This window comes from Antechinus flavipes, chromosome 2, assembly GCF_016432865.1.
Source record: "Antechinus flavipes isolate AdamAnt ecotype Samford, QLD, Australia chromosome 2, AdamAnt_v2, whole genome shotgun sequence".
Lineage (NCBI taxonomy): Eukaryota > Metazoa > Chordata > Mammalia > Dasyuromorphia > Dasyuridae > Antechinus > Antechinus flavipes.
In genome coordinates, this window is record NC_067399.1 from 225003173 (window position 1) to 225012815 (window position 9643).

Consider the following 9643-nt stretch of genomic DNA (forward strand, 5'->3'; position numbering starts at 1 on the left):
TAGCCGGATTGAGCCGGGGGCGGAGCCGAGCCGAGCCTAGCCGGATTGAGCCGGGGGCGGAGCCGAGCCGAGCCTAGCCGGATTGGGCCGGGGGCGGGGCCGAGCCGAGCCTAGCCGGATTGGGCCGGGGGCGGGGCCGAGCCGAGTTTAGCCGGATTGGGCCGGGGGCGGGGCCGAGCCGAGCCTAGCCGGATTGGGCCGGGGGCGGGGCCGAGCCGAGCCTAGCCGGATTGGGCCGGCTGCGGGGCCGAGCCGAGCCCAGCCTGGCCATTCTGATCCCTTCCTCCTTTTTCTTGGACACTACTGTCCTTTCCTCCAGCTCCTGCCATGCCTCTTGCCCTGGAGCTATGATCAGAGGAGAACAGATTTAGGGCTGAAGGGGACCAAAGAGGCCAGTTAGTTACTCTCCTATTACAGATGAGGAAACAGGCTCATGTAGGTTAACATGGCTCGCCAAGAGTTGCAGAGATAGCGAGTGTCAGATGGCAGAGGGTTTATGGCAGAGGCCCTGACTCCGACTTCATTTTCCTTTCTTGTTGCCGGGAACAGGATCTGTTTGCTTTCGTCCCTCCCTCTTTCCCCTGTGAACATAAATCTCAACCCTTTTTAGAATGAAAGCAGCTTTTGCCTTCCTGCCTCTCTCCCCTCCAGTCCAGGATAAGTTTAGGGAAGAGGAGTAGCAGTTACGGCAGGATGGCTGTGGGGGAGCAAAAAGACTTTGGCCTGGGAGTTCATCAGAGCAAAGCATTCACAGAGAGTTTAGGGCTCATCTAGTCTGACCCTCTCATTTTACAGATGAAGAAACAAATTTAGAGAGCTGAAGAAGTAACTTGTCCAAGGTCATAGATTAATGCTTCCAGTCCAGGCCTCTTTCTATTATCCATCAGTTAGGGAATGTTGGTTTGCATTTGTGTCCTGTTGCTAACCAGCTGAGGAGCCCAGTCCCAATTATTTCACTTCTCAGGGCCTGGGCATTATCACAATCTACTGGCATTTCACTTCTTCCTCCTTTACATAACCCCACTCTTCATCTAACCCCACTCTTCATCTACAATTTGCAGGAAGAGTGAGGTTATGTATGTACAATCTCAACAGGACACTTATTGCTGCTAGGCAAGCTTCCTGTGCCTCCCGATGTCCTCTTATGCCCTTGACCCCTCAATTTTCTCCCAGGCCATTTCCCTTGCACCAGCCACTCCCTTCTCTCCCCATCTTGACCCCTTGATGAACCAATTCTACATTGTCTTCCTTTGTGTAAATCCTTCACCTCCTTATGGACTTGCCCATTTTGCCCAGCTAAGCTTCATCCTTGATCACTCCCACAATTCATCCCCTTCACTCTTATACAAGTGTTACTGAATGAAAGTGGAAAACGTGGAGAAAATCACACAACTGTGCCGACTCAGTCAACTACTATTTTTTGTTACCTATCTTTTAAAATGAAGTTCTATTTATTCCTGTGCTTTCTAGTATTAAAAAAAAAAAAAAAAAAACAAACAAACAAGCAGGAATGTGTGCTGCATTTTGTCAAAAGCCTTTTCTGCATCTATTGAAATAATCTTAATTTTTTATTAATATGATCTTCTCTTTCTCTTCTTTATTGCTATATTTTGAGATATGCTTTCTCCTAAATACATCTGGTATTCCACAAATGTTGATATATTGTCTCATCGTTGCCATTATCTTTAATGAACTTATTGTTTCTATGATTTATTTTTGAGCCACTTTTTAGCATTAGACTGTTTCCAATTAATTTTTAATGTATGTTTCAAAGACCCTTTATAGAATTGAATTTTTATTGCAGTACAGTTAGAAAATGATACATTTCTTATTTTTGCTTTATGTCTTCTTCTCCTTTTCCTTCTTTCATTCTTCCAGATACTTCTTGACTTTTGTGTTGGGCTCTGCCTATTTTGGTGGGGGCTGGAGAGGATGTTTGGCCCGAGTTTCTGCTACGACTATCACAGCTCAGTCTGGTAGTTTACAACTTTTCAATGCTTCCAAAGTAATGTGACTCCAGGGAGAGGTCTGTTCACTGTATTCTAGTCTGATATCTGCACATTTCTGACCCAGGTTTGGATCTGTTGGAGTGTATGTAGTTGTTTCTGGAGAATTTTACTGGACTCAGTCATTTGTTAGCCCACTGCCAAGTTCTGCTGGTTCCCTTTTGTTTCTGTCCTTGTTATACCATTAGAAACTTATGTGTTGGTCTAAAGATTAGAACTGAGTCACTGCTCTGCTCCTGAACTCAAGAGCCTACAGTTCAATTTTTAGGTTTTGTTGTGTGCTCAGAGTTAGGGCTCTGTGCTGTTATGGCGGCTCCTCTCCACACTGCATGTGTGACCTGGAACAGGATGATGGGTGAGGGGACTGTGGGCTGGCACCCATTCCTGCTCCCCTGGTGTTCTAGCTCAGTTTTTCTTTCATCCCTGGGCACTGGAATGCTCTCAGTTCTGCTACTGTTATAACTACCATCATGCTACACATCTGGCCAGCCTCTACCCAGTGTCCACAAAGCTCTATGTTTTTCTAAGCTGTCTTTGGCTGGAAAAATATCTTGTTATAACTTTTTTCTTGTCTTTTCTGATCAGAATTCAGCCTTCTGTGTTTTCTAAGTTTTTGTGAAACAGTTCTGGGAGAGCTAGGCAAAAATATTTCCTCTTATTCCACTATCTTGAATCCACCCCCACATGTTTTAATTAATTGAAGGAAATACTGAATTTTAGTTAGAGGTTAGCAAAATAATAATGCGGTTTTTTTTTCCTCATCTAAGTTCAGAAATCCCTTCAAAACCATTTATAAATCCATTTTGAGGTTTGTGGAGCCCAAGTTAAGAAGCCAGGTTTAGAAAATAAGGAGGAATTTGGTCAGCAAGGCAGTGAGAGAGCATTCCAGGAATAGAAAACTAGTTTCTAACTCATGAAGAAAGCTTTATAAACCTATCCTTCATATGGATCTTCACCAGCTTCTAATCAGCTTTAGCAGACATTAAGGTATGAGTAGTGTTAGCTCAACTGGAAAGAGTAGTCCAATTTAGTGAAGCACAGAGATGATTTAAGTCAAAATAAATAAGGAAAGTTAGTCTGTTGCCAAACTATATAATCAGGACCTTGAATGCTAGATATATGTCTGAACTTTATTTAGTGGAAAAGATTTGAAAGATTTTAAAAAGCAAAACAAATGCATGTCAAGTAGAGGGCACCCTATATAATAGATATAACATATCTGTTATTTAGATTATCTAAATACACATATACATACAGAATCTAAGCATTTGCCTGTATATAGTCTAGGCATTTGCTAGAGTGTGTAATATGTCTAAATATGTCTACATAACTCTGTAGCTATATCTCTATACACATAAAGACATCTAGATCTCTCCAATGTTTTTTCTACTTATCTCATCACTTTCTTCTCCATTCACACTTATTTCAAGACCCATTCTAAGAAGTCTTTTCTCATCATCAGGAGGCAGAGGCAGCTTGATGTTATGGAATTTTGAACTTGGAGTCAGTGTCTGACAATGTCTGACAGTGTCTGAGTTGGAAGGGTTCTCCACTAGCTTCTAATTCAATCTCTGAACAAGAATTCCCACAACACCATTCTTGACAAATGATCATTTAACCTTTGCAGAAGTTCTCCAGTGTAGAGCATGTTATCTCCTGAGGCAGTCTATTTCACTTTTGGGTGACTTTAATTATTTACATTTTCTTGCCATCAAACCTAAATTTGCTTTTTTTTTCTATCTTCTTTCCATTGTTAATAGTTCTATCTTCTAGGGTCAGTCAGTCAGTAAGGGTTATTAGGTACCTACTATGTACCAGGCACTGTGCTAAGTGTTGAGGAAAAAAAGATGAGAAAAAACAGTCTGTGTTCTTGGGGAGCTCACAATCCAGTGGGGGAGACAACATGCAAACACCTTGAAACAAACATGCTATAGATAAGATATATTGGAGATAAGCAATAGAGAGAAGGCACTAGAATTAAGCATTATCAAGAAAGGATTTCTTGTAAAAGATTTATTCTGTCAAAACAAGGAGAATAAGATTTTTTTTGTATCCATAGAACAAATTCTATCCCTCTTACATGACAGCCTTTCAAATGCTTGAAAACAGCTCTCATGTCGACGTGGCTGTTTTCGACAATGAGGTGATTTAAGCCAATTCCAATAGGCTTATGATAGAAAAAGCCATCTGCACCCAGAGAGGATTGTGTGGACTGAATGTGGATCACAACATAGTTTTTTCAACCTTTCTGTTGTTGTTTGCTTGGGTTTTTTTTCTCATTTTATTTTCCTTTTTGATCTTATTTTTCATGTGCAGCATGATAATTGTGGGCATATATATAGAATTGCACATGTTTAAATTTTTGGATTACTTGCTGTCTAGGGAAGGTGGTGGGGGAAGAGAGGGATTAAAATATGGAATACAAGATTTTGCAGGGATGAATGTTGAAAACTAAATAAAAAGCTATTAATAATAACCTTCTCTGGACATTTTCCAGCTTGTCAATTTTGAATGGAACTTAATTGGGGTTGGATTCTTTGCTCTAGAGTCACGATCATCAAACTTTTGGGGCCCTTTAGGGACCTATCTACCTGCAGACAGAAAAACTGCTTTAGGTTCTTTCCTTTCTTACTGTGACCTCTGCTTGTACTTTGATTCCCCCATTAGCTACCTGTATAGATAATTCCAGATGTAGTTTCTGCTGATCTGTCTCCAGATCCCCAATTTCTCCAATTTTATTCTACTTCCCCCACCACTTGACCCTCATGATAACTGTCCAGTTTCTTTGCTGGCAAGGATGCCAAGTGTTCCTGGTCTGGTTATCCTCAAGCTTCTTCGAGTTCCCTTGAGGTCAAGAACAAAACAGAAAAGGAATCTTGGGGAAGTCTGGGTAATCTGCCTGTCTCCTCAACTTGAAGTTCATTCAGCCTACATTCATCCCTATTAAATGACACATTCCATCTCATTACACTCAGTCCAAGATGCTCTCCTGCTTTCTCCTTCTGTCAACTTGTTAAGATCCTTTTGGATTCCACCTCTTCTTACAGTTTTGTGTCATGTACAAATCTGGTAAATACAACAAGTCAAGATGGACTGGGTATAAATCCCACCTGGGACACTTCACAGACTTCTGATTGCCCAATGAGGTTCCAGCTCTTAAAGAACAGGTAAAAATTATTCTCGACTGCCTTCAACATGTGGGACTTTGTGAGCCCTCTGACCATGAGTAACAGAGGGGCAGATGTTTGGCATCATGGGAGTTTTCTGGCTGGGGCTGGCTTCAGACAGGGAAGGCCAGATGTTGGAGATGAAAATTGAGGTTGTATGCAAAAATCTCTCCCTTAGCATCTGTCTTCCCTGGAGTAAAGAATTGCTGTGAGCTTCTGGCTTGTCGAGGTAGTGGTGGCCACCAGTTGTCTTATCTCCCAGCCAGCTATCCCTAAATACCTGTTTCGGTTATGTTTATTTCTGATCTTTGGTAAAGGAATAAAGAGGAAGGGAATGGGTCAGGACATTCCTGACTTGTGTAACTCAAAAGAGCCTTTGGAGGTCTGCTCAAATGACAGTTTCCACAAAAGCCAATAGTTGCAATAGTTTAATCAAGATGAGCATTGGGAACCACCTTCTTTAATCCAGCCAAGGAGTTAGCCTAGTAAGGAAGGGACTCATCTAGTGAGAACTTTATGACTTTGAGAGGGGAAAAAAGGACTCCTAGGGTCAGGCAGTACTCCTGGACTTTATGTGTTCCCTAAACAGTACCTCACTAACTTTGTAAAAGCCCACTCTCCCCTGTGACCATGTGAGCAGAAGGGAAAGTACCCCTACCTTAGCTGAGCCCCTGGTTTTTATACCTTCTCTTTTGCAACTTTTAGTAAATATCTCTTTGTAAAATCTAATTTACAAGTGCCATAGTGCAAGTGCTAGGTCTAGTATCAGAAAAAGCCATTTTCCTGTGTCCAAATCCGGCCTGAGAGACTCACTAGTTGTGTGACCCTGAGCAAGTCACTTAACCCTGTCTCCCTTAGTTCTTCATCTATAAAATGAGCTGGAGAAGGACATGGCAAACTGCTCCAGTGTCTTTGCCAAGAAAACCCAAGAAAATCCCAAATGGGATAAAAAAAGAGATGGGACTGAAACAGCTGAACACATTTATAGGCAGCTAATAATCAGTAGCATATAGGGCTTTGTGAGTATTACAAAGCACCTCTAACCAATGATAGGGTCTTGAAAAGTCATTAACCACTATCTGGGATGTTAGATTTGGAAGCTATATGGAGGATAGAAGCAGTATAAAGGAAGGAGTAGAATGAGACTGAAACAGGGAAGTCAATAAAGAGACTATTTCAGTAGTCCAGGTAAGAGAAAATGGGAGCCTGAACCAGAGTAGTGACTGTGTGAATAGAGAAGGGGAGATTGAGGGAGAATGTTTAGTGTGAATGGATAAGATGTGACAGATGACTACACATGGGAAGTGTGGAGAGAAAGGAAATGAAGATAGTTTCAAGGTTTTAAATCTAAATGGATTAAAGATTGAAATATAGGAGCCCAGAAAAGGGAGGGATTTTTTGGGGAAAATAGTGACTCTGAATACATTGAGTTTAAGATGGCTATCAGATAGCCACTGCCTTGTCTTGGGATATTTCTTAAAGGGGACTAATAGAAGACTTGCTCATTTGAAGGGTAACATAACTAGAATAATGTTTGTGTATTTAAGGCTGAAAACTCTAGAATCCTTAACTGTGTCCATGTCCCCACATAGCTCAATAGAGGAGATTGAGCACACTATCTAGAAAGTGCCCCAGAGCCAAAAAATAGCAAGGATTCTCAGTTGAAGTGATATCCATACCATCTCCACAGCCTTCTTTTTGGGGCATTAAGATCTGATAATTCCAAGGACCTTTAAACCTAAGTGCAGAGCAGATAAAACTTTATATCTATGTTCTTATCATGTTACAAAAACTATAAAACTGGAATCAGTTTTGACCTCAATTAACTTGACTAAACCCATTTACTATGGTAGTTAGATGAGCACTACAGGAAGCAAGGATAATATAAATGGAAAGAATAAAACATTTGAAAAGAAGGTTGTGAAATTATAATGATGAAATTTAGCCCCAAAGAAAATATAGGATTCCTTGCTTTCTCTATTGCAGAGGTAGGAACACCATAGATAATTTTAGACTTTTTCAATGTGTTCGTTATTTTGTTCTTTGGTATAAGAAATGGCTTTCTAGGAAGTAGGAATATACTGGAAAATGTAGATGTAAAAAGAAATCAATAAAGTGCACTCTAAAAAATACTCAATATATGGTCATTTAGCCGTGCTTGAAAACTGCCATTGAGGGGAAATCCACTTGAGTCAACCAACTCCAGCTTTAGCTCCACTCATCTCTATCTTTCCTGCTATCAAATCCAAGTTTGACTCTTTGCAGTATCCACCCATTGTTCCCACACTTCTGCTCTCTGGAGGCAAAAAGAACAAGTGTATCCAAGTGTAACTTTTCCATTCCTCCTGAGTCTTTTCTTTTCCAGGCTCAGTATATCTAATTCTGTCAGTCTTCATGATCTACACTTTGGGTTCTTCATCATCTTCACTGCATTCTGCATTCTTTTCAACTTATCAACATCCTTCCAAAAACATGGTGGCCAGAACTTCACATGATATTCTAGATAAGGTCTGAAACAGGGACAATATCTCTTCCTCATTCCCAGATTCTCTCTCTCAACACTGTCCGAGATCCTATGACTTTTTTGGCTGCTACATCACATTGCTGATTCATGTGTAACATACCTCTCTCATCTTGTATCTGCAAAGTTATTTTTTTTAACCTAACTATAAGACTCTGCATGATGTCTACTGGTTTACTTTATTAGATTCAGCCTATTGCTCATGTTGATCTTTTTGGATCATGACTCATCATCCATAGGATTCTCAGAAAAGGGGGAGATTTTAGGGGATAGTGACTCTATTTAAATATGTTGAGTTTAAGATGCCTATCAGACAATTATTGCCTTGCCTTGGAATATTTCTTAAAAGGGATTAATAGAAGCCTTGCTTATTTGAAAAGTAACTTATAGCTAGAATGATGTTTATGGGTATTTAAAGCTGAAAACACGAGCCCCCAATTGTCCACATCCCCATATAGTTCAATAGAGGAGGTTGAGTAAACTATCTAGAAAGTGCCCCAGAGCCAGAAATTGCAAGGATTCCCAGTTGACATTATAGTCATACCATTCCTACAGCCTTCTTTTTGGGGCATTAAGATCTGATAATTCCAACGACCTTTAAATCTGAGGATAGACATAGCTTGTATCTATGTTCCCATCATAAGTCACAAAAATTATAAATCAGTTCTGACCTCATAACATCATTGACTAAACCTGTTTACTATATATCTACTATAATTTAGCCTTGAAATGAGGCAGTCAATGACTTGTTGCATTAAAATCATTGGATTTATCAAAGAAAATCCAGTGTGATTGTGATCTTTCCTGGCTTTCTGTGTCCTCTGAAAGGCAATCCATCTATTCCTCCATATCAGGAAATTTAAATATCCCCAATACTCCTATTTGATGTCACTTCCTAACTCAAAGAGCTTTATTAGCTCTTTCTTGCCTAAAACTTTCCCCAATCTCTCTCCCAACTACTTTTTCTAATTTATTTTATATTACTCCCCATTCACACTGTTTCAAGCCAAACTTGACCACTAGCTGCTCCCTGAAACTCAATATTCTGTTTCCTATTTCTATGGCTGAATGGGTTGTCTCCCACGCCTAGAATTTATTCGTCTCCTTTGCAAGTTTCTTTCAAGTTATATCTCAGATGTTACAACACAAAACCTTTTTCTTAGACTCCTAGTTAGTTATTGGGAGTCTGTCCTCAAACTATCTTGTAAGTACACTTAATATTTATGGATTTGTACTGTGTCCATCTCCTAAGAATGCAAGCTTCCTGGAGACAGGGAAGGGTTTCTTTTTCCCTTTGTAGCTCTGATCCTAAAACAGCTGTTTATAATTAGTATAATATTCAACAAAGACTTGAGTTGCTACGAGGGAGGTAAAGGGACAAACCCAAAGTGATGCTATTTCAAGCCTGAGTGAATGGGAGGATGATGGTGCCAACTGCAAAATCAGTGAGTTGAGTCACTAAAGGGCAAGGTTTGAGGACCACAGAGATGTTATGGGCAATGGAGAAGCAATTACATTGAGAAGTAGTGGGACAAGGCAGAACACCACTGGAAAGAGTTGGATGACTCAGGTTTATGACCTGCTTCTTCCCCTTAAAGCCTGTTTGTGTACCTATAAAGTGAGTGTAACCATATTTATACTAACAGATTTACCAAGTTGTTATAAGAAAAATTATAAGAAAAGCAATTATTGCACATTCCTTACAGTGCTTCTGTTCAGAAAGTTAATTGTTGCTGCCCTTATCGTAGGACTGTCAACAGCACAACCAGGGAGCACAGGACCATAGAATCACAGCTTGAAGGGACTTTGAAAATCCTTTAGTCTGATCTCATTTTACAGATCAGGAAACCTTCAAAACCTAGAAAGGATTTGCCTATTGTCATATAAATAAGAAATGGCAGAGCTGGGCTTCATAATTCCAAACCTAAAAAAGGTTTCATAGCACTAAG